This window comes from Lynx canadensis, chromosome D2, assembly GCF_007474595.2.
Source record: "Lynx canadensis isolate LIC74 chromosome D2, mLynCan4.pri.v2, whole genome shotgun sequence".
Taxonomy (NCBI): domain Eukaryota; kingdom Metazoa; phylum Chordata; class Mammalia; order Carnivora; family Felidae; genus Lynx; species Lynx canadensis.
The window spans coordinates 73515728-73541761 of record NC_044313.2 but is presented as its reverse complement, the minus strand read 5'-3'; the positions used below and the strand labels follow the sequence as shown (position 1 = coordinate 73541761).

Sequence of the window (26034 nt, the reverse complement as noted above, 5' to 3'; positions counted from 1 at the left end):
CGGGCAGCCAAGGTGGTGACCGGATGCCTGGTTGGCACAGCCCGCCCCCCCCCTCCCCCCTGCCTGGATCGAGTGCAGCAGGAGTCATCTGAGCCACAGGCACCTTTACCCAAGTTGCTCAAAGTGTTTTCCGAGCAAACAGTTGTTTCATAACACCCGTGAGAAGTAGGTGGGGTGACAAAGCATTCTCTGTCCCTGTCTTACGGATGGGGAGATTGAAAAGCTTGCCCAGCCAGGTGGCGAGGCCAGGAAAGGAAAGAGGGTGCTCTCTCGCCCGGGGCTCTGGGGCACGGAGGGCCGGTGGGTGCCCTGTCCCTAACTCCTGGGGCGGGGCGTCCTGGGCAGCGTGGGGAGGCCCTTTGGAGAAGGAGGCTAGAAGTGGGGGAGGGTCAGCCTTCTCCCACGGCACTGAGGGGCCGCCAGGAGCTCAGTTACTGTCCTTGGTCTGAGGTGTTGACACCGGTGACCCGGGAGGTGTCCTTTGGCTTAAAGTTGCGGGACTCTCGGAGGTGGTCCGCAGATCCCTGTGCCGCATCCTGTGCCGGCCCAGGGATTGTTCCAGGCACCAGGGGTACGTGGCGAGTGAGGACACGTGGCCTTTGGCCTGAGGAGCTTGTAGGCGACAGATCACCGACACATAACATTAAGAAGAAGTAATTTCGGAGGGTGCCAGGTGCTATGAGGAAAGTGCAGATACTGTGACGGACAGAGATTGGCTGGAGGGAAGGGTGGGGGAGAGGGGCAGCTTTAGAGAGGAATCAGAGAAGGAGTCTCCGTGGGCTAATCCCAAATGAGGAGAAGGAGTCAGATCCGGACCGGCATTCCAGAGGGAGGGACAGCTGTGCAGGGGCCCCGAGAGGACGGTGAGGGTGGCCTGTCCCAAGGTGAAGGAGAAGGACGCTGCTCCTGGATGATGGGAAGAGGGGGTGTGCAGGGACCTGGTCACGGGCCAGGGGACCAGGTGTGATTCTGGATGCAAGGGGGTGGTGCAGGAGTCAGGACCTCCTGGGGAGGTAGCACCGACACCCTTTTGTGAGGGACTCGATGTGGGGCGTGAAGGATGATTTCTAGGCGTTTGCTTGAGCTGGAGGACAGGGCCATGGACTAAGGCGGGGAGACTGAGGAAGAAGACACATGGACGGGAGACACAAAGGATGGTCTTGGACATGGGGAGTTGGAGATGCCTGCTTCCGGGTGGCTACTTCTGGGGCTTCGGCATCTGTGTTTCTTGAGCTCTTCCTCTCAGACCACGGAGAAGGAGGGTGGGTCGTACCGCCGGAGTTCTGAATTCACCTGACCCTTCCAGTGCTCAAACCCAGTCTTTTTCAAGGAGGATCAGACTCCTGATCTCTAAGCTGCAGCGGGGCTCTGTCACTGTGGGTTTGTGACGTGGGGAGCAGAGCAGCCTGGGGTTGCTCCACAGTCAGACCCCCTTCTTTGTGGGTGCCTGAAACTGCAGACGGTACCCAACCCTATACGTGTGCCATGTTTTTCCTATACATATGTATGATATGTTTAATTTACAAATGAGGCGCATTAAGAGAGTGACAACAATAGCCAATAATCAAAGAGAACAGTTATACCAATATACTGTAGTAAAAGTTATGTGAAAGTGGTCTCTCTCTCAAAACAGCTTACTGTCCCGTACTCCTCCCTCCTCTTGTGATGACGGGGGATGATCACATGTCCACGTGATAAGATGAAGAGGGGTGAATGATGTGGGCGTTGTGACCAGGCTATACCAGGGAGGATCACCTTCCCGACCGCAGTTGACCGCAGGGAGCGAAACCGCAGATAAGTTGGGGAACTTCTGTATGTGATGTGGTGAACAGCCTTCCGTGGACTCAACTTGCTTGTCCCTTCCCATCCAGCCCCTTCCTTCCATGGCCAAATCCTTGGACATTTACTCTTCGGCGCCCCACTTTGGCTGATCTGTTACCTGTGGGTAAGGAAGGACCTAAGTCTCGCCTGTCTTTTGACTGGTAAAATAGAATGGCAAAGTGATTAGCAATTTCTTCCGAGAAGGGGCATCTGAGGAGGATGGGCCCATGTGTTCACTGACCAGAGAGGAGTCCACTAAGCAGGAGGGCTAGGATTCTTTGTGGCCACTGACTTGGCATGGAGCTTTGAAGAACATGCTAGTTCTTACCCCATAGTATACATTGAAAGCTACAAAAAAGATTGCATCAGAGAAAACAGCTCAAGCCCCCTACTGGACCCACCTACTGCCGGGTCAACTCAGAGCCATTAGTGCAATGGAAATTCCGATTCTGGGTCTCCAAGGAATTATTATTATTATCTTTATCATTATTATTTTTAAGTAAGCCCTACACCCAACGTGGGGCCCGAACTCACAACCGGAGATCCAGAGTCACGGGCTCCACCGACTGAGCCAGCCACGCGTCCCTCCGAGGAATTATTTTGGAGCTAAGGATGTATTATAATATTTACGTCTGTGGGGATTTCCTGGCGTCTCATCGTAAAGCTTTTTTGCTGTGGCAGGGGGTTCTCATCATGGATTTCACACGGGAAGTTTCTGATGTACCGAGAACATCGTATTATGAGGTTGTCTTCCCGTGTCCCAGGAATAGATTCAGAGATACCCGTTCTCATACCCCAAGAATGCCTTGGGTAAAGACTCAGAAGCTCACTCATTATGATCGACTTTTCAGTGGACAGACCACTGTCACTGACGTGGTGCTTTGAAGCACACCAAGCGCCCTCATGGCCATTTTCTCATTTGATTCTGGCCACAACCCACAACAGTACTGGCATTTCATCAGTGCAGACGCAGCAGCTCAGAGACGTCAAGTCCTTCGTCCAAAGTCACTCAGCAAAGGGAGAGCTGGGGATTAGTCCTGGTCCTCAGACCTCTCCCACTTTCCCAAGTCCCCGTCATCCCACCTTTGGTGGCAGTGGGCCAGGGTGGTTCTGGGCCTGTGTGGGCCGATGTCACTGTGAGTTCTGCGAGCCCGGCCCGGGAGGTGCTTGGAACTCCCCGAGCTCGCCCTCGGGAACTGGTTCTGCTCACCGAGGGCTGTGTCGCAACGTGACCAATGGATGAGAAGGCTGACAGCCATTCCTTCACCAATGTGATTCAAGGTCATTTGTCACCTCGGGAAGCGCACGGAGCAGCGACATTCAGCAGGGAGGCGCGCTGCTCCGGAGCCAAGCCTGCGGTGTGGCCTGGCACCTTTCCCGTGTGGCAGGGAGAAGGGGAGCTTCTGGAAGTGAGCAAGTGCCTAGCCAGGCCCGGGAGTCCAGAGCCCTGGAGACTTTGGTCAGAGCTGACTCAGCCCCTCTTTTGAGAAAGGAACCTGATGCAATGTGGAGGTTGCATCCCCAAGCTGGGGTTAGGATGCCAGGACACAGGAGGCATCAGCAAGAGCTGGTGACTGCCGCCGCTGGCTGAGCTTTGAGACATGACAGGCGTCACCAGAGGGTCAGCAGCTGCCGTCCCTCTGGTGTCGCCTGAGGAAATCATGCTCACTGAGCTACTGGAGTGTCCTCATAGAGACGATCTCTCTTCCTAATTTAGCAGGCGGTGCTTGCTTGCTTTTTCTGAAGGAGCCCAGAACTGTCCACCTACACTGCTGTCCATCAAAGCGCCGTGTCCCAGAGGAGGAAGCCCTCACGGGTGGGGGCCAGGCCCTGGGGTGGAGGCCTGGACGTTGTCGCCCGTGCTCTGAACAGTGCACGCCCCGGGTTTGATGGCCAAGACGGTGCCTTGTCTCACTGGGCCTTCCTTCTCACATTGGCAACATCGGCCTCCATCACAGCTTCCTTTCGGGCTTTCTTGCTCAGGGGAACAGCACTGAGATGTCCTTGTGGTTCATGACCCAGGCCTCAGCTCAGGTGTCCCTCCCTGAGAGAAGTCTTCCCGCTATGCGTTCCTGATATACACGATGGCCACGCTTTTTTTTTTTTTTTAATGCTTATTTATTTCTGAGAAAAAGAGAGAGACAGAGTGTGAGTGGGGAGGGGCAGAGAGAGAGGGAGACACAGAATCTGAAGCAGGCTCCAGGCTCTGAGCTGTCAGCACGGAGCCCGACGCGGGGCTCGAAATCACAGACCGCAAGATCGTGACCTGAGCCAAAGTCAAGAGACAGGCGCTTAACCAACTGAGCCACCCAGGCGCCCCTGGCCCCTGCCAGTCTTGATGTTCCCCTGGGCACCTACCACTACCAGAAACTACGTATTCGTTTGTTTGTTGCTTCTGATTCTCCCTGTCACTAAAACGTAAGCTCCTTGAGGGATGGGAGCATGCCTAGTTTAGCTCACCATCATACCCTCAACACCTGGCAGGGAGCTCGGTGCTAGGGACACACAGTATCTGTCCTTGGAAGGAAGGAATGAATGAATGAACAAATGAATGCAACCAAGTAGCTGACATGGATGTGGGCACCAGGAGGGGCAGGCTTAGTGTTTATTTATTTTTGAGAGAGAGAGAGAGAGAGAACATGAGTGTGGGAGGAGCAGAGAGAGAGGGAGACACAGAGTCTGAAACAGGCTCCAGGCTCTGAGCTGTCCGCACAGAGCCCGACGCGGGGCTTGAACTCGGGAACGGTGAAATCATGACCTCGGCCAAAGTTGGACGCTTTACCGACTGAGCCACCCAGATGCCCCCAGGAGGGGCAGGTTTATACAGGCGGATGCTCTACAAGGGCCCTCCCAGATGCTCCCAGGTGCCACTGCCAGCCTGGCACCACTTGCGAGCTCCTGGACCCCTGTGGGCTCCTCCTGGGCTGAGCGGGAGGGGCGTCCCAAGTCGCTCAGTCATTATCCGATGGATGAGTGGGTTGTGCGGATGAGTAAACAGCGATGGACCGGGAGGTCAGGCATCATTCAGCCTCAGAAACTGCATGTGTCAATGGGATCGAGGAGCCCAGGAATGTGTTTTTCGTTGATGTAAACCTGCTGCAATAGACCACACCTGCTTCTTGACCCAGGAACGTGGGAAAGAGAAAGGCACGGCCTGTTTTGGTGCTGGCAGAGTTGCTGGTAATAGAAGAATGCCCTTCTTCTGATTCAGAGCGGGGAGGCGCTCTGGTGCCCTGCCATTGCCTGAGGACCGCAGGGTGAGTCGTTCCGTGGCTCCTTGCCCTTCCCCATCAACGTTCTGGCAAGTGACTTGTTCCGACAAGTACTCGCTTTTGGGATGGAACAGCCTCTCTTTTGTCCAAAACCTTCCCCTGGATTAAAGACGTACAAAGAACCCTTCGAAGAGGAAAATAATTGGGCTGGGAAGAGGGGACTGTGTCTCGTTTGGACACTCAAGTCCTTAAGCTCCTGCCCCGAGAGCTTCTGTCATCTGCTCCTCCGGTGCCCACAGCGCACCAAGCCTTTTGGCTCCCAACCTGGTGTGGTCTCCATGGCTTCCTCCTTCGCAGGAGTCAGCCACATGCCCTTGAACCTTCTTCCTTTCCTCTCCCCTGCTCCCAGTGATCCTGCTAAGAGGATGCGGCAGTTGAGCAGCAGACTTCTGGAGCCCAGAGTCGAACCCTGCCCGGAGACCCCGACTCCATCATGAAAACTGTTCGGGCATAGGAAGAAAGCAAGATTCTGGGGAAGCACTGCTTCCGGGGCCACGGTGGTGGGACTTCTGGGAGGCCAGGGTCAGCTCTGGGGGATTCGAGCGGTGCCAGGTGACAAGCTTCCCCCCCCACCCCTGAGTCTTGTCTCTTGTCCCAGTGGCTGCTGGTGGGAGGCGTGGCCTACCCTTTTCAGGAGTGGGAGGGCCTGCCTTGCGACACTGCGGACCAAATACTGGTATTACTTGGGCCAGGTAATCAACCCCCACAGCGCTCCCGTGTGGCTGGTGCTGTCGTTACCTTGTCATTTGTCCTGGAAGGTGAGGCTGGGCAGTGGGGCCCATGTCCATAGAGTGCCTGCACCGTGCTCTGCAGAGGCGGGGGGCGTTCGATGGGTGGGGCCCACAGTGTGGACCCAACACCCCCTCACACACCCTGCACCTTCTGTAGGACTCCTCAGCTAGTGGCTGTGGGCTGGCCACTTGGGACTCAACCCACATACCCAGGCTTTTGTAAATCTCCCCTTGATCAAATGAGCAGTTTTATTTATGCCTTGATTCTTTAAAATACTTGAAATGTTGATTTCTTCTCCCCTCTTGTTCTTTCAAGCTTGACATTTCTCGGCACATCAAAGTCTTCAGAATGCCCTCAAACTTCTGTCTCCAAAGGCATTTCACTTGGCTCCGCGTGGTGGGAAACGCTTTTCCTTAGGGAGGTTAAAGTTTGTGTTTGGTTGTCGAGTCTGGCGGTGTTTATAGGAACAGATACCAAGGTGGGAAGCCTTTTTCTCAGCTGAGCGGTAATTTATGTTACATGTTCATAGATTTCAACGATTCAAGTAGGGTTGGCCAGAGTCTACGTGGTGTTTGATGTTCAGTGGTTTTATCTTGCTGAAACCTGTTGTTTTTATGGTTTTGATAAATCTTAGTGAAATAATTCAGTGTTGCCAAGACCCGAGGACTTTTTCCTCAGGTAGTGGGTATACAGTCAATGCATGTACATATCATACGGAGGGAGTTGACCATGTTGCATTCAGAAGGAGTTTATCTTTCTAAAGATCCTCTTACCTGGTCATTCAAAAAATATCACCCTAGGGGCCTGTGGGTGGCTCAGTCAGTCAAGCGCCCGACTCTTGATTTTGGCTCAGGTCACGAGCTCACAGTTTAGTGCGTTTGAGCCCCACGTCGGGCTCTGCGCGGACAGTGTGCAGCCTGCTAGGGATTCTCTCTCTCTCTCTCTCTCTGCCCCTCCCCACTCGCTCTATTTCTGTCTCTCTCAAAATAAATAAATAAAACATAAAAAAATAAATAAAAATATCACTTAGTTACCTAGGTAACCATTTTCCATAAAGGAGAACAAAACCTAGTTCTCCACTTCTTGTCCCCCTTTGTCCCAACTTAGCGCATTACCGCTGCCCACGAGCATCTGCGTCCGGTTCTCTCCAGGACTGAGAATGAGTTGCCTTTTCCTCTGCAGGGCCAGCCGGTCCTCAAGGCTGGCCTCCCCACACCTGAGGAGCACCTGCCCCTCACTCCCCAGGCTGTCTCACATCCTGAGGGAATGTACTCGGTGACCCTGCAGGACCCTGTTCTTCCGTCCCTGCGCAGCTAACTGTGCTAACGTGGGACTGATCTGCACTCCTGCTCGTCTGGCCCTCTTCTTACTGGACGCACGTTTCCAGGTGCACGATGGACACCTCCACAGGATTGTCCCACAGATACCTCAGATGCAAGAAGGCAAGGAATGAACTTACCATCTTCCTCTCTTAAGTGCGTGCATCTTCCAGAATTTCCCATGTCAGGCGGGGGTGCTACAGCCCGTCCAGAGGCCCGCGACAGGAAACCTGGTCTCTTTCTGGACTCTGCCTCACCTCCAGGTTCTAGGCCGACTAGGCGGAGTTCACCTGTCTCTTGAGTCAGCAGTGCCCCTCACTGGCTCGGCCGCCCCTGCCCGGGCCCACAGCTCTCCTGCCTGGACCACTATTAGTCTCCTTGCTTGCGTCTCTTCTCCCTTGACACTTTCTCCAGATCAACGGAAGTGGGACTCTGACCACACGCTCCTCCGTAGAAATGCCTCTGTGACTCCTGATTCGGTGGGAATCACGCCCAAACTCCCGTCGGGGCATGCAAAGTTGGTTCCGTCGCCTGGGCCCCATTTCTTGCCACTTGAGATCTAGAAGTACTGAGCAACTTCTGTCCCCTGGCATTTGCATGCTGGTCATGCCTGCGGCCTTGATAGGTAAGGGTCCCTTTGCCAGGGACACCTCCTGACTTCTCATCTGACAAGCTCCTATTCATCCTGCAAAACCCTCAGTGTCACCACAGCTTTCTCCCAAGACAGGTTCTTCCTTGAGACACAATCAGTGGGGCTCCGCTAAAGTGCATGCAGACCTGTCACTTCCCCCACTACTCTGTTGTCATGACTGCTCTTTGGCTGCTCTCCGCTTCCTCAGGCAAGAACTGCTTTTGTACCACCCACTTTCTAGCACGCTGTATAGCAAATAGTAGCCTCTCGATAAATGTGTTGAGTTGAGACCTCAAATTATCCTAGGGAGGCTCAAAGAAGCATAAGTCCTTGGTTGTGGTCCACAGGCCTCTTCACAGCTAATAATGGTCAAAGAGAAAAACCTGACAGGGACCCAAGAGACATACAGATCTTTTCTCCCCTTTCCCAGGGTGGTTGACCGCTCTTGAATGTCCTTTTTCGAAAAGAAGAGCTGAGCTTGATTTGGCTCAGTCATTTACTGACCCTGAGCCTCCCTGGGCTTTGGGAAGGAAGCAAGGATCCGATAGGATGATGCAGCCGAGAGCCCTAAGTGGACATTGGGGGCACTGGGGGTCTCCACGCCGGTGAGCTCCTGTCCTCTCTGTGGGTGATGAGTGAGAGTGACGTAGGCCTCTGCGCGTGCGCAGAGCTGTTTGTAGGGGCAAAAGGGCCGCCCTGGAGTCCCGGATGCGGTTTCAGTCTGCAGGGGGTAAGGGCGGTGGCAGCTGTGTTTGTTTACCGGGGCGATAGCCGAAGAAGGTGACAGCACTCCTTTGGGGATGTCTAAGATTGGGTATGTGATGGAGCCACAAAGTTGAGGCCACAAAGGGGACTCCATTTTGGCTCAGGGCATTTGTCAGCAACTCCTGGGTGGGAGTGGGTGGTACTGGGAGCTGGGGGATGGGTGGGGCCACCGTAGAGCAGGCGGGTCTCCGTCCTGTGCTTCTCCAAGTGCGGGCGGCCGTCACACACCCCGTGAAGCCTGGGCACTGGTCACACTGTGAGCCGCGGCACAAGCCAGCAGGTGATGTATCAGCAACCTGAGAATGTGTGCGGCCCGGATCGGAACCAGGGCAGCATTGGAAGGAAGTGCACATCGGTGAGGGGCTCGGGCCCAGCCCCGCTGCTGGCCTCTGCGGTGGCTGCGGGGGCGCTGAACAACACCTGAATGGACTTTATCCTGAAGCCAGTGTGTGTAACTCCTGCGATTAGCTAACCAGGGTGACTCATTGCTTACACTTCCTGAGTCCTCAACCTTTTTTTTTTTCCAGGAAGATCCCTATAAACTGGTCATAAAATATGCCGCGTGCGGTGCCAAATGCCTCTGCAGATACTTGACTCCATTCTGCATGTTCAGATGGCTCACCAGGCCGCAGTCACCTTCCGCTGACTCTGCTCACCCCGTGGGGTTCACCCGTGGCCGCAGCCTTTCTCCCTGACCCAGCTCTATCTACAGGCTAGACTTTGTTCTTTTGCCCATCCACAAACACCTTTACTCACTCACACCTGCCCCAGCCGTTACTGAGCACCTACCGAGCCAGACCCCCTGCCCACCCCCAGGTATATAAACCTAACTGAGGCACAGACCCCACCTTCCAGGGCTTGTGCCAGCCAACCACAGGGAGGGAGCTAAGTGCTCTGAAAGAACAAATCCCTGGGCCCTCAGCACGGTTATCCATACAGACTTGCTCAGCAACTTTCATAGAGAAAATGCAGTAACATCTGGCCTGTCATCAGTGAGTAATAAAATACTTATTATACTTATAAATATACTCAGCCCCACTGAGGATTTTCCAGGACAAGTGCTATCTAGATGTGCCCTTGTTCTGATCTAAAACACCTAATGACCGCACAGGCTGATGCAAACATAATGATATTAGTTGTTTGGTTAAAACGTGGCCCTGTGCAAGATTTTTGTAGACCAGCCATGCGGTGCAAACAGAACTTTCTTTTGAAGCCATGTTTTGGGTAGCCCAGTGAATTAGGAATACTGGAATCAAGATCAAGTGAAGAATGGGAACCTATCCCAGGTGCGTCTCCCACAATGCACCTCACCTGGGTAAACACACATTTGCATATCAATGTATGGATTACAGACTTCCTTTTCTGAGACCTAGGAGGTGCCCCGTTCCGCACGCAGGGGGTCCAACAGCCAACCGGCTGTCTCAAACCCGGTGCAATATGAGAACCAAGGACTCAGGTCTTCAGAGCCCCAGGGGCCAGTCCTACGGAGCAGTCCTTCGCTCTGCTTTCCCTAAAAGGAGGGGACTCTGCTTTGTAACTCACCCTGCCTTCACATGTGGGCCTGGCCTCCGGTCTCACAGGCTGCGCTGGCTTCTGCACGAGCCGGCCGGATTTTGAAATTACCTTTGGAGCCAGCCGTTATAAAAAGCCCGGTACTCAGAGGGGAAGAAAGGTAGTTTTGATGGTAGCTGATGAGCTCACCGGGTACGGACGGAACTTTTCAAACAGGCCAAATTAAAGAGCAGGCCTTGAGCCTGGGGCCTCACAGTGCTGCTGCGAGGAGCAGGTGGGAAGAGTATCAGATGTGTGAAGTACAGGTGACAGGTAACCCGATCGCCGTGGCTGAGTCGCAGTGTGTGAGGCATGGCGGGAGGCGGTGCCGGTGGGGGCAAAGCCGCACCCCTCTCATCTGTCTGCAGAGGGGCCAACAGGTTAACCCAAGCCTGTTCCTGCATAGCTGACAGTGGCTGGTTGCAGCCGATGAAAGTGGATGTAAATCAGTGCGGTTTCCCCCGGCGGCAGTAATGAACCCACGGAACCTCGCTGGAAGCAGGTAGTTTTAGGAGAAGTTTTAGGAGAGTTTTAGGCGCTGGAGATGCTGGAGGGAGATTAGTGTTTCTCAGCTCTTGTAGCAATTTGCACATTTCAGTGTGAATTCAGCTCCACCTCATTCCCATTAAAAAAAAAAAAAAACCTCATAAATTAAATTGCTAGGCAGGGAAAATCGACTTTGTTTCGATAGAGGGCCTGGGATGCTGGTCTGCTCCGAGGGAGAGTGGGGAGGCCTGGCTCCCAGCTGGTGTCCTCAGTTTTCTGGCCTCACCGACTTCTAGAACACGTCCACCTCAGGGACCTGTGGTTCTACTCACTTTAACGAATCAGAGGACTTCCCGAGTTCTGGGAAGGCATCTCGTCCGTCTGCCTGAGCGGCAGCTGGTGGATGACATGTGATCCTCCTTTCCAGTTGCTTGGGGTACAGGACTGGCTCCTCGAGGCCCTCTGCATGCGGGCAGCTGGCCCAGGATTACAGGCGGTGGGATTATTTGGGGGGACTATGTGGCCCAGTGAACGAGTGCTCTGAGAGTGGCCCCTTTGTTTTGGTCATTTTGGTCCCAGCATCTAGGATGAGGTGCTCAAGACCCAAGAACCATCTGTGGAAAGAGGGAGGAAATAACAGGAGGAAGAAACCGAAACCTACCAGCCCTCAGCCTAAGTTCAGTTCTCTGTAGCTTGCTCATTTCCATCAAGCACCGGGATGTGTCTTTAATGGGTCCGTAACACCCCCTCAAGAATATCAATGAGGGAAATCAAGTCCGTTACCTGCACTCTGTTCATCAGGCCATCCAGCACAGAGCAGGGATGGCTCATCTCCTGGGCGATGATGTCCTTGCAGAGAGAGCTTGATTTCCATCATGCCCCTTTGAGCGCCTGTGCCCTTCCCCCTCCTGGCGGGTATGCTTGGCAGGGGTCAGTACGGCTGATCCTGGGGGTCTCAGAGACACCCCTTCCCTCCAGTCAGGCTTCTAGAAATCTAGGCTTGACCCTAGTTTTCAGAGTTCTGGCATTTCCTTTCTTTGGACAAGGAGGCTGGTGGGGGGGGGGGTGGGTCCTCCTGCTATGAGTGTGGTGAACTTGACTACATCAAGGTGTCCCAAAACACAGAGACAGATACCAAGTGTAATTATTCTTATCTTAGAGCTACCATGAAGTTGAGTTCCACAGGAAAAGAGTATTAAAGTATTTAAGCGTTATGTTTAACCATGAAATGAAAAGACTACTTCCCTTTACAGGAATTTGAAGTCTTAGAGGTCAGCCGGTGCTGTGGACTGCCTGCATGTTTGTGTTCCTCCCCCCCCCCCCCCCGCCCCGGGCCCCCCAAATTCATATGTTAAAAACCTAACCCTCAATGGGATGGTGGTAGAAAGTGGGGCTTTGGGGAGGTGATCTGGTTAAGAGAGTGGAGCCCTCATGAATAGGTTTAGTGCCTTACAGAAGAGACCCCACAGAGCTCTCTCACTTTTTTTTTTTTTTTTTTTTTACCCTGTAAAGACCGAGTAAGAAGGCACCATCTGTGAACTGGGAGGCAGACTTTCACCAGACGCTGAGTCTACTGGTGCCTTGATCTTGGATTTCCCAGCTTCCAGAACTGTGGGAAATAAATGTTTGTGGTTAATAAGCCTCCTAGTCTATGGTACTTTTGTTATAACAGCCTGAATGGACTAAGCCACAGCTCTGCCAGACTAATACCATAACTTTAGTTCCAAAGCAGATTAAAATGAAATCCCTCAGAGATCGTTAAATGTGTATGTGTGTGTGTGTGTGTGTGTGTGTGTGTGTGTGTGTGTGCAGTATAAACATGTGGCAGCAACACCTCTGTGTCATATGCACAGACATCCTTTGTCACCCACTAAGCACTCTGGGGAAGGACTCAGATAAAATGAAGAGCTTTGAGTTCCAAGTTCTGTCTCTGGCCTTGGAATGCTCAAAGACCTTTCCAGCTGTTCTGTGTTCAAGGGTGGCTTTCAAGAGCTGGGAGGGTGGTTGGAGCTACTCCTGGGTTTCTCTGAGCCCCTCAAAGAACACTCTGAGTGCGTGAGAAACCGTCTCCACACTACCTGCAGCGGATGCCATGGTGCTGAGGAACAGTGGCAAAGCACGAATTAAAAAGAAGGATTCTGAGCTCGGAAGTAAACCCTCACGTATGTGGTCAACTAATATTTGATGAGGGAGCTAAGAACACCCAATGGGGAAAGGATCGTCTTCAACAGATGGTGTTGGGAATACTGGATAAACACATGCAGAAAGATGAAATTGGACTTCCGTCTTCCACTACGCACAGAAATTAACTTGAAATGGATCAGAAGATCCAAAACTGTAAAATTCCTGGAAGAAAACATAGGGGAGAAACTCCTTGACATTGATCTTGCCAACACTTTTTTGGATATGCACAAATGCAAAAAAAAGCAAAAATCAACAAGTAAGACTGCCTCAAACTTAAAAGCTTCTGCACGGCAAAAGAAACAATCGACAACAGGGAAAGACAACTTGTAGAATGGCAGAAGATGTTTGCAACCCATGTCTCTGATATATCCAAAATTTATAAAGAATTCATACAACTCAGTGACAAAAAAATCCCCTAAACGATATGATTTAAAAAATAGGCAGAGGAACTAAAGAGATGTTTTACCAAAGAAGACATCCAAATGGTCGACAGGTACATGAAAAGATGCTCAACATCATTCTTCATCAGGGAAGCAAATCAAAACCACAATGAGACACCACCTCACCCCTATTAGGACGGCTAGCGTCAAGAAGACAAGAGGGGACAAGTACTGGTGAGGATGTGGAGAAAAGGGAACCCTTGGGCACTATTGGTGGGAATGTAAATTGGTGCAATCACTGTGGAGATTCCTCAAAAATAAATTACAAAAACAGAATGATTCAGCAGTTCCATCTCTGGGTATATACCCCAAAGAAATGAAAACAGCATATTGAACAGGTATACACACTCCCCATGTTGATTGTAATATTATTAACAATAGTCAAGGTATGGAAACAAGCTATGTGCCTGTCAACAGATGAGTGGATAAAGAGCACACACACACACACACACACACACACACACACACACAAATATTATTCATCCATGAGAGAGGAGGAAATCTTACCATTTGAGACAACATGGATGGATCTCGAGGACACTATGTGGAGTGAGATAAGTCAGAGAAAGACACCTACTGTATAATATTACTTATATGTGGAATCTAAGAACGCCAGACTCCTGCAAATAGAGTGAAATTTGGTTCCCAGGGGTTGGGGTGAGGCGGGGGAATAGGAGCGAGGTTACTACTAGCAGATAAATAAGTCCTGGGTATCTAATAGACAGTACAGTGACTATAGGTAGCAATATTGTATTTATCAGACTTTCTAAGAGATTATATCTTAATTGTCCTTACCACAAAAAAACAAAACATAATTATGTGACATGATAGAGGTGCTAAGTACAATGGCGATCACAGTACAATATGTAGGAATATCAAATCAGCGTGTTGTACACCTTAACCGTACACAATATTGTATGTCGAATATATTTCAATAAAAAAAGAAGCATTCTGTACACTTGGCCTCCAGCCGCTAAAGTATAGAAAGCCAGGGCTCTCGTTGTTCCCCTGAACTGTGATCCTGACAGGTCGCCAGGAGCCCAGCACCCCGGCCGACACCCAGTTCCCAGAGACATTGTGCATGATGGTGGAATCACATGTTGCCCCTGTCCCAGCTTCTTGGGACCCTCTGTAGATGGGTCTTGGTGTGGTGACAGGAACGGTGGGAATGCAGTCATTCTGGGGTTGAAGAATTTCATTTAACACACAATAAACGTTTGTTGTGTGTCTGCCTTGTGTCAGACGCTGTGTGATAACACTTTTATGTTTTTTCCATTTAATCCATGTGATAATCCTGTGAGATAGGAATTCCCTTCTCCATGTAAGAGACGAGGAAACCACCAAGGGCCAAGAACATAACTGGAGAGGGGCCGAGATAGTTCTAGAATATCCATCCTTTGACATCAAAGTAGTATGTATGTGAATATGTATAGATCACCTCATATGTGACCGTGGCGTGCAGGTGCTCAAACATTTGCCTTGGTTCCTTTTCCTTTGAAATCTGCACTGTGGACTGTGTCCCTATGTCCTTGAGAGTAGAGCCCGCCCCTGGGAGGAGCTGGGAGACTGTGACCCCATTGGGGCCTGGTGTAGGGCTCCAGGGAGAGTGGCTAGGTTTACCAAACAAAAATGCAAGATGCCCGGTTAAATTTGAATTGAGTTTCAGATAAACTACGAATATTTTCTTTTTAGTATGAGTATGTCCCACGCAATGTTTAAGATATACTTATGCTAAAAAAAAGTATTCCCTTGTTTATTTAAAATTCGAATTTAACTCTAGTTCCAGATGAAGCTTGCAGTTTGGTCTAATGCTGAAGGGGGCTCTGTTTGCAGAGGCTGGGACTGGATTGCTTTGCTCACGAACTCTGCAGGCTCTCCACAGCTCTTTCTGAAACCAGTCTCACCATCTACACTCAAGGTCACAAACCGGCAACTTGGGCAGAATCTAACCAGCTATGTTTTGTTTAGCTGGCATGATGTTGATTTTTTAAAAAATCAGTCAGTTTTTGAAACCAGGAGCTTCTACATACAAATCTAAATGTCTGGCCTCCTTTTTAAATTTTAATTCCAGGGTAGTTAACATACTGTTACATTAGTTTCAGGTGTGCAATATGGTGATTCCACAATTCCTCACATCACCCTATGCTCACAAGTGCCCTCCTTAATCCCCGTCACCTATTTCCCCCATCCCCCCCCCCCCTGGTAACCATCAGTTCGTTTTCTATAGTTAAGAGTCTGTTTCTTGATTTCTATTTTTTCCTTTACTCACTGGTTTTTTTTCTTAAATTCCACATATGAGCGAAATCATGGTATTTGTGTTTCTCTGACTTATTTCACTTAGCGTGATGTTCTGTAGGTCCATCCATGTTGTTGCAAATGGCAAGATTTCATTCTTCTTTATGGCTGAAAAATACTCCATTGTATATATATATGCCACATCTTCTTTATCCACTCATCTATTGAAGGACACTTTGGGCTCCTTCCATAACTTGGCTATTGTAAATAATGCTGCTATAAGCTTAGGGGTGCCTGTGTCCCTTTGAATTAGTGTTTATTAGTTCATAGGGTAATTCCATTTTTAACTTTTTGAGGAAGCTCCATACTGTTTCCCATAGTGGCTCTCCACATCTTCACCAACACTTGTTTTGTGTGTGTGTGTGTGCGTGTGTGTGCATGTGCATGCATGTGTTTAATTTTAGCCATTCTGATAGGTGTGAGCTGATATCTCATTGTAGTTTTGATATGCATTTCCCTGATGAGTGATGTGGAGCATCTTTTCACACGTCTGTTGGCCATCTTGATGTCTTGTTTGAACAAATATCCATTCATTTCTTGCCCATATTTAACTGGATTATTTGTTTTCTGAGTGTTGAATTGTATGCGTTCTTTATATATTTTGGATACTAACCCTTTATCGGTTATGTCATTTGAAAATCTCTCATTCAGCAGGTTGCTTTTTAGTTTTGTTGATGGCTTCCTTTGCTGTGCAGAAGCTTTTCATTTTGATGTAGTCCCAGTAGTTTATTTGTGCTTTTATTTCCCTTGCCTCAGGAGACACGCCTAGAAAAATGTTGCTCTGGCTGATGTCAGAGACATTACTGCCAGCTTCATTCTGTTGCACACAGCTGTCCAGTGTTCCCCGACACCATTTGTTGGAGAGGCTCCTTCCCATTGGATATTCTTTCCTGTTTTGTCAGAGATTAACTGGCCACATAACTGCGGGTTTATTTCTGGGTTCTCTATTCTGTACCATTGATCTATGTGTCTTGTGTCGGTACCATACCGTTTCGATTGCAACAGCTTTGTAATATAGCTTGGAGTCTGGAATTGTGATGCCTCCAGCTTTGCTTTCCTTTTTCAAAATTGCTCTGGCTACTCGGGGTCTTTAAAAACCTGGAACACTTCGTGAATTTGCAGATCGTCACTGCGCAGGGCCAGGCTAATCTTCTCTAGATCGTTCCAGTTTTAGTGTATGCGTTGCCAAAGCGAGTACTAAATTTCTGACATTCTTTAAAAAACCAGATCTGCCATGCTGGGCCCTTAAGACCAGGTGGAAATAGTCGTCTGCAGCCCAGCTCTAGCACCCCTCAAAGACAGGGCATGCCCTCACCAGTGTGCCCCATTCCCATCCCCATCCCCATGGCTCCCTCTGGTTACATCCTACCCACTTGATTCACTTCTACCTCTCCAGCCCCTGCAGGCATTGAGTGTTTGACTCCTGATCTACACTATGTGCCAGAAAGTCTACTTCTAATACAGCAAAAATACCCAGAGTCTTCACTGGACCGGCCCCGCCCATTTCTGCCATTTTATTGCATCTCCCTCCCGGCCCCCTCCCTCCAGGCACTGATGTTCATGCACTGGTCGCTGGTTGTCCCCTCCTGCCAGGTTTCATGTCGTCCCACCCCCCAAGGAATGCCAGCCTGACCCCAGAAGGCCAGCCTGTGGGCATGGCTTCCCTCAAGATGGTTCCAGGAAGCCCTCCCCAACTCCCAGAATGCCTCTGTGGCACACACAGAATCACACTGCCGCTTAGTTGAATTTCTTCGTTGTACAGATTAAGAAATGGAAAACGTGACTTTCAAGAAATTGCACGCAGCTAAAACTGTGTAAAACTGTGACTGGAACTCAGGCAACAGGGACGTGGGAATTTCTCACCAGACGGCGTTCTATTCGTGAGGATCTGGCCTCAGTGCCCCTCACGTCTCTACTGCAGGGCAAAGCACCGCATGCATAATGAGTGCTTTCAGACTGACTGCCTGATTGACTACTCACTCAGTGCTCCTGGCGAAGCCGTTCTCACTCTGTTGAACAAATATCTTTATGCATCGCAGTCTCTAGAGCTGAGATCAGGGGAAACTCACTATAATCTTCAAATCGTTGAGCAATGCCTTGAAACCACTGGACGTGATATAAGGATCTAGGAAGAATGTCCCCTGTTGGCATGCGGAAAGGAGGAAGGGGGTAGAAAGCAGGAACTCCAAGGCGCTGTGCTAGGGATTTTAGTTTTGTTTTCTACTGCCTGCAGCCGAATGTTGCTCAGTGCCTGGTTTATAAATAAAGTTTTATCGGAATACTATCATACTCACTGCTGTATGGATTGTGAATGGCTGCGTTCATGCAACAATGGCAGGGTTGAGTAGTTGCAGCAGAAACTGTGTGGTCTGCCGATCCTAAAATATTTACTGTCTGCCTCTTTACAGAAAAAGTTTTCTGAACCTTGATGTAAACCATTCAGCAGCCCTCGGGGGTGGATGTTACTGTCCTCATATAACCGAAGAGGAACCCGTGCCTGCCCCGAAGTGTGGTGGGATAGAATTCACTTCTTTGATTCCAAAACCCATCATCATTTGACCAGTCACCCACGGGATAAAGTCCAAATTTCCTAGCGGGGATCAAACCCACTTATTTGGCCTCTCCCTCCCGTGCGCCCCTCAGGCCAGCGACTTTGAACTCCTTGCTGGTTTCCAAACATGCTGTGCAACTTTATGTGTCTGTATCTTTGTAAACGATGCTTCCTTTTCACCAAATCCCCAACCTCTTTTTTTTATAAGTGAAATCCCTTCAGGATGCATCTCGAATCTTACCTCCTCGGTAGAACCTGCTCTTTGTCAGACGGTTAATGAGAACAAGAGCCAACCGGATTAGTATTTTCTTTGAGCCCTGGACGAGGCTGGCCGCTCTGCTGTATGTTCTATTTAATCTTTTTCTAACAGCCCTATGAGGCAAGCCCTGATAGTCTCATTTTCAAGGGGCGCACACAGGTTGAGAGAGGTTAAGTAACTTGGCCAAAGTCCCAGAGCTAGTAAGGTTTGGACCCAGGATTTGGCCCGGGTCTGTCTGATGTTGGAGTTCAGCTGTTATCACCATGCTATACGCAGTATCCGTTTTCGGCTCTCATGGTTTCTCCCGAGGACCTGGCTTTATAGCATTTGCTCAGCCTTGTGTGACAGTGTCTCTCTCCTGGAGGCTGGGAGGTCCTGGGGGACAGCGAGCACATCCATTTACAACTCTGGAAGCTGGCACATGGCGGTGACTCAGTAACTGTTTGTTGGGAGGATGATGGTGCCTTGTCTTTACCGTGCCAACCCTGAACCTCATCTTACTGTTCTGTTTATGTTATTTCAACAGCATTTAGCCATTCGGGGAGACAAGCTCTCCCCCAGTCCCTTTCTGTTGGTGTCCCCATCCCTCTGCTTCTGTGTGGGCCGTGTGCAGTTGACAACCCAGGCCCATTCTGGCTCCGTGCTCAGACTTTGCTTTGGTCATCTGGTATGCATTTATCAGCCTTTGAAAAAAGTTCTTATTTCATCCATAGTTAAGTAAAAGTTCACAACTGTGAATAAGAGATTGGCTAAAAGTAGCAGAGGCAAGATGACTCCTTTTCCCCCCCACCGTCTGCCTTCCTCCAGAAACATCCCCCCAGTTCTGAGCAGTCAGTGATGTGAGTCCACACACCCTTACAGGCTTACTCGGACTCCAGAAAGGGAAGCGTGTTGAACTATCATAACTCACTGATAAATAATAACAGCGGCAGGAGCAACAACAACATCCCGACCGTAGGCAGTCGGCACATTTCGTGTTGCGTTTTCCGCGACGGGAGCCGGGGTGTAGGCGGAGCGCCGTCCCCGCCCTCTCGTGGCTGCCGGCCCACTGCAGCATGTCGTGGTCAGGGATCTCAGCGGAGGGGCCCCAGCCAGCCTTGGGGTGGGAGGCGCAGGGAAGGCCCCCCCCCCCCCCCCCCGGGAGAGGCAGGATGGAAGGTGGCGGCGGGAGATTCACAGCATTAGCCGGAGCTTGGCGCAGACAGCTGTCGCTATGTCTGGGACAAGTGACAGCGAGGAGCATTCACGTGCAGGTCCCCTGGTGCCCAGCCTGCTCCCTGAAGGCTCTGAATTCAGAGGAGTGGTGGAGTGGGGGTTACCTCCGAGGCACAGCTACCGACGCCCAGGCCCCTACTGAGGGGATCTGGAGACCACCGAGGGGTGGGACGGTGCACACCAGCCCTCCCCGGCCCCCGTTTCCACCCCCCTCACATCCAAACGACTGGCCAAGTCGGGGAAGATCGTTCTGTCCTGGGACTGAACGAATGAACCGTGTAAAGAATCCACTGGCTTCTGTTGCCTTGCATTTTGAGGGAGGTTCCAAACAACGGTTACCTAAAAGATGTATCTGAGCAGCCCTGTGGTAGGGGATGGAATTATCTACCAGCTTGACAAGTGATCAGGATTTCTGGAAGAGAACCAGCTGTTCTGAAGGAGCCATGTCAGTTGGGCTTTGCCTGCCGGAGGCTCGCCCAGGATGCCTGGAGGAACTGGAAGGTCCCAGCTAGCATCAGGGTTTGGCCGAAGGTCCAGGGAGGGCCGCACGATGGCCAGCATTGCTGCCGTCGGCAGCAGCCCTGAGACAACCCTGGGAGGAGGCAGGGAGCTGGTCATCTTGTTTCCTCATCTTGGTTCGCTGCTGCTTTGCCATGAGACCGACCGGAGGCAAGGGGCGTTCAGCCTGGGCTGTGCAACCTGTGGCCCGACTCCCTCACAGGATGTCGGAGGACACACGGCTTCACGCACGTGGCCATGTTTTGAATGGTTCATAAGAGCCCCGGACGTGTGCTGTAGATCCATTCTCTCGTGTTCCAGGGCCATGGGAAGGGATGCAGTGACCGGGGTCTGGGCTGGGTCCCGGCCGATGCATAATCCTGTCTCTGGCATCTCTCCACGGGTTTCCCACCCTCCCTGCTTTTGAGGGGCGGGGCGGGGGTGCTGGGTGTTTCTTGTCCAGCATTCCTGGTCCCGGTGATAGCAGGGGTCGTGAATTATGGACGCAGCAGCAAATGTTTTTAATCTCCCGTGAAACAAAAGCAGTGTGTTTTCTGCACCAGGGGCCGAGGGTGAGGGAACAAGCAAACAGCTGCTCCGATATGGCGACCTCGGGCTGACGTCAATGAGAGTCAGTCCAGGCCAAGGGCTCCGCTCAGGAAGCTTAAAAGTGATACCGAAAACAAATTTGCATTTTTTCCTTTCACGGGAACTCAGCTATTCTCAGTTCCACTGAGATGTTTTCACCAGCCTTTGCCACTAACTCGTCTGTTGAACAAACAGGGCCTGTGGGGTCACTGGAATGCAGCTTTGCTCTTTGCTTTCTCCTTCCCCTTTAAAGTGTGTTCAGCGGGATGAATGTTCCCTGGCCCTGGATGAAAACGCTGGCAGGCGCTGACTTCTCTGCTCCTCTTAGGAAATAGTCTGTCCTAAGGTCGCTTGAAATGGAAAACAGTCTCGATTTGGAATTTGAATGTCCAGGCCAAGATATTAGTCAAAACTGTAAACTTTGACATCTCATTCTCTCTGTTCCAGCTTTGCTTGTTTAGGGCTGGAAGGCTGCGTGGGAAAGGGGGCTTCGCTGCTGGACTCGTGCCCCCCTCTCCTTCTGTCCCCCCCTGTGCCCACCCAAGGCGGGAGCTGGGTGGGGGAAGGAGTGGACAAGAGAAGGCAGCTCTTGAGTGGCGGAGTGGTGGGGGGGGCAGGGGGGGGCTCTGAGCTGACTTTTCTCCCGTTGAGGCTGTTCTAAGGGCCCGGTCTTCTCAGCCAGGTGGAGGTCTCCCTCTTCTGGGTGGTCACTTGTGACTTTCTCCTCCATCCCTGGGGTTTACCGCCAGCTCCTTGCTGCTGGGGTCTCTGGCCCTCCAGACAGTCCCGTTGGTCAGGCCCTGCGTGGCTCCCTCCCCGAGTCCCCCCCCCCTCCCCAATCTGGCTCTCACCTGCTTCGCACAGTGCCTGTCCTGACAATCTCTGGAATGGAGGGTGACCCCAACCCAAGGGCTCACTGCTGGTCCCTCCACCCAAGCGGGAGCCACCTGCATGTTGGTTCCCTGTGGTTGCTGAAATGAGTCACCACAAACTCGATGGCTTAAAAGAAAAGAAATGGACTCCCAGTCCTGAGGACACACGTCTGCAGTCAGTTTTACGGGGGCTGAAATCCACTGTCAGGAAGGCCGAGCTCCCCCTGGAGGCTCGCAGGGACGACGTGCTCTTTGCCTCTTCCCGCTTGGTGGGGGCTGCTGGCATTCCTCGGCCCACGGGCCCCATGGGTCGTCTCTGCCTCGCTGCTCACGTTGCCTTCTCTCCACGTGTGCTTAAAGCTCCCTGGGCCTCCTTCTTTGAAAGACACACGTACTTGAATTCATGGTTCATCTGGATGTTCTCGGGTCACTTCTCCATCTCAGGGGCCTTCATCTAATCATATCTGCAAAGACTCTTTGTCCAAATAAGATCACATCTACGGGTTCCAGGGACAAGGCCTGACATCCGTGCGGCCTTTATTTGGCCCTCTGCATTCTGACCTTCTTCCTCTGGATTTCCGGGCTGGGAAAGGGCGCCAGCCTTTTCTGCCCTCAGCTGGAGGCAGTCACGTGGTAAGCTCTCTTTGTAGCTTCCTGGAAACCCCCCACATATTTGGGGAGAGTGGGTAGGCCCCCTCCTGACCTTCAAGGAGCACAGCTTTCTTCAAAGATAACTTCTGTCAGAAACTCTTTTCTTAAAAGTCCTGTCCCTCAACAAGCTGATTTTTTTTATGCTCTTTGGTGGTGGGAGGATTCAAGACTGTGGATCTTGACCGTCTCCTGTGAACACCTCTTCTTGCTTTGGAATTTCACCACGGAAGCAGCGTGGTACCCGGAGTGTCACTTTTCAACATTCCGTTACCCTTGCAATGGAATTAATAGCGGTTGATGCTGCCCCAGGGCTGTGCCCTTCAAGGTCGTTCATGCACACTGTGGCCTGCGTAGGTTTCCCGTGGAAAGGCCCAGGGGGCCAGAATCTGGCCCACACGTGGCACCCTGGCCTCAGATGCCTCCATCTCTGTGAGTTCACATCACGGTGCACCATGCTGCCTATGATTCTCATCTGCACCCTTCCCCCAAGTGCTGACCGTGGCCCAGCCCTTATCCAGTCAAAGGTCTGCCAGTGAGAGGCTCGGAGAAGCAGATGCCTGCAGCGTGACAGTGGAGCTCTAGTGACAAATGATGCAGACTCACTTCAGTCTTTGGGTTTCCAACTTGCAGCTGGTGTGCTGATCTAGAAATTTCCTATTCTGTCGGTTAGCAGATTGTATTTGATAAGGGTTCACTGTGTGACCTAAGCCAAGATGGACAAGCTGGTCTGGGAGGAAAATATACTCCTCAGCTCTCAGAATGTGGGTCCAGCTTTTAGGGGGAAAGATGGAACAGATTTGTTTGGAAGGTTCTGGAATGTTCAGGTAATAAATCCTTTTATCTTCTTCTTCCACCTTAGCAGGGAAGACAAGTGGCCTGTCTTGTGGCTGCTAGACTAGGGGATGAAAAATCAGACCTGGGCTAAATTCCTAGAGACTCGGGTATGCTGGTTAGCACGAAACCCATTTGTTCACAGAGTTACCTGTGGAAACTGCCGTTTATAGAAGAAGAAACTAACAAATATCAGTGAAGCTATTGTTCAAAATGTTCAATTTTTATTGTTCAGAATGTTCAATTTTTATTGTTCAATCACGAAGGCCGAGATTGCTCAGAGATCTGTCAGCATGCCGTGATTTTTTTTTAAAAGATTTTATTTTATTTTGTAAAAGTAATCTCTACACCCAACATGGGGCTCGAACACAGCACTGGGATCAAGAGTCATGTGCTCTATAGAGTGAGCAAGCTAGGCACCCTGTGGTTTTTTTCTTTACTGAAACATCCCATGCCCTTTTCTCCTTTTACCACCACAACCGCCCTCATCAATGACTTGATAGAAAATTCGAGTCTTCTCATGATCTTTCCCAACTCACCTGATTCCTGATTCTCAGAGGCCAAAATGTTGTTGGCTGAGGTGGCTCAGGGGGTCTGTTCTGAGTGGGCACATCTCTTTTCTCCGTATAATTTTGGGGGAAACTGGGGGAGATTTGGGAACAGACTCGCGGCCAGGTTTCCTCTAGCGTGATGAGCCTGAAATATGTTACCTGGTGCCCTTGTTTGCCAGGACAGCCATGGAACACCACAGATGGGGCAGCTCAAGCCACAGAAATTAATCTTCTCGTGGTTCTGGAGGTCAGGGTGGCGGCAGACTCAGCTCCTCCTGGGCTTCTCTCCTCGCCTTGCAGATGGCCGTCTTCTCTATCTGTCTTCCCGTGGTCGTGCCCCTGTGCGTCTGTGTCCTAATCTCTTCTCATAAGGACCCCACTCATATTGGATTAGGGTCCACCCACAAGGCCTTGTTTTACCTCACTCACCTCTTTAAAGATTCTGTCTCCTGGGGTGCCTGGGTGGCTCTGACTCTTGATTAGGCTCAGGTCATGATCGCATGCTTCGTGGGTTCGAGCCCTGCGTCGGGCTCTATGCCAACAGCTTGGAGTCTGCTTGGGATTCTCTCCCTCTCTCTCTGCCCCTCCCCTGCTCCAGCTCTCTCTCTCTCAAAAATAAACATTAAAAAAATAAAGACTATCTCCAGGTATTGTCACATTCTGAGGTCCTGGGAATTGGGACTGAACACATGAATTTGGGGGGACACGATTCAGCTCATAACTCTTGGGAACCCTTGATCTAAGCTCAGCCATTCTGGACCGGACTGGGATGGAACTCCATGGAAGAAGTGGGCGGGGCCATACTTCCCTACTCACAGCCCCATTCCTACTCATGGCGCAATTCCACTGGCTTCTTTTCTTCCCTCTGATTGTCCTGCTCAAGCCTCCGAGCTGTTTCCCACACCAGCCCTGCGTCAGGGACAGGACTGTCCATGGCTCTGAGTGAGCATCCTTCTTTGCTCCTTGTAGACACACCTTCTCCTTCATAGGAAGAGGGAATCTCTCCAATTCCTCCAATTCTCCAATTCTCCAATTCCTGCCAATGGTCGCAGTCGAGTTAAAAATGAATACAAAGTCTGACCTGGGGGGAGAAGGAGCCACCATAGGACTTTGGGCAGACTAGTGAGAAGACAAGTTTGGGCATTATCCTTAGTGCCATTGTTCGATATGCCATCTTCTTCCCTTTGCTCCCCACCCCTCATGCTTGTCGTCTCAGGTCCCAGCAGGTGGTGCAGTGGAAAGAGCACAGGCTCCGGGGCAGCAGGCCTGGTTTGACTCATGTCTCTGTCATTTGTTACTTGTGTGTCCTTGGCCAGGTTACTGAATCTTCTTGGGACTCCATTTCATTATAAATAAATGGGGATAGAAATATTTGCCTTGCAGTGTGGTTGCGGGGGGGGGGGGCAGAATTACTTGAAATCATGCATGTAAAGTCCCCAATACCTTCTGTTAGGGGCTCAACTGTGCCCCCCAAATGCCTATGCTGAGGCTCTAACCCCCAGTTCCTCAGAATGTGGCTATTTTGAAGACAGAATCTTTAAAGCAGTAATGAAGTTAAAACAAGGTCATTAGAGTGGGCCCTAATCCATCATGGCCGGTGTCCTTATAAGAAGAGGCGATCACGGGGCTCCTGGGTGGCTCAGTCGGTTAAGCATCTGACTTCGGCTCAGGTCATGATCTCACAGTTTGTGAGTTTGAGCCCCACGTCGGGCTCTGTGCTGACAGCTCAGAGCCCGGAGCCTGCTTCGGATTCTGTGTCTCCCTCTCTCTCTGCTCCTCCCCCAGTCACACTCTGTTTCTCTCTGTCTCTCTCTCTCAAAAATAAATAATCATTAAAAAAAATAAGAGGTGATCAGAGAGGGAAGAGAGAAGACACACAGAGAGAAGACCATGTGAGGTCACGGGTGGTGGTGGTGGAGGGGAAGATAGTTATCTACAAGCCAAGCAGAGAGGGGCTTCAGAAGGAGCCGACCCTGCTAACGTCTTGATCTCAGACCTCCAGCCTCCAGAGCTGTGAGAAAACAAATTTCTGTGGTTTCAGCCTCCTGATCTTCGGTGCTTTCGTACTTTGCCCTGGTTAGCTAAGATACCAGGTTTCAAGCTGATCACATTGGAGAAAACCTGGCCGTGAAGCTGTCCCCAGGTCTTCCTCAGTTTCCCACCAGGGTTATCAGAATAAGAGGGATGTACTTACTCAGAGCAGATCCCCATCCAAGCCAACAGCATTATGGCCCCTGAGAATCGAAGTAAGGTGAGTCATGACCCTTTGATCTCAGACTTCCAGCCTCTAGAACAGTGAGAAAGTAAATTTCTGTTGTCTCAGTCCCCCAGTGTGTGGTACTTTGTTATTGCTGCCCTAGCAAACGAATACAGCTGGTATATGGACGATTTTCTTCCTTTACTTCTGCCCTCTTGCCCCTCACCACCCCTGATTTTAGAGCAGTCTTGGACTAGCCCTGCACAATTTGCAAACTTGAGACAGGATACGCATGCAAAAGGCTAAACGTAGAAAGGGACTCAGA

At 50.9% G+C, this 26034-nt stretch overlaps 1 non-coding gene across 1 annotated transcript; it reads right to left on the bottom strand.

Annotated features, from left to right (window-relative positions):
- Positions 1-16588: 16588 nt before the first annotated feature.
- On the bottom strand, positions 16589-16690 carry LOC115527837. The gene has a single exon (XR_003973072.1). It is a non-coding gene; the product is annotated as a U6 spliceosomal RNA (small nuclear RNA).
- Between the last annotated feature and the right edge of the window lie 9344 nt (positions 16691-26034).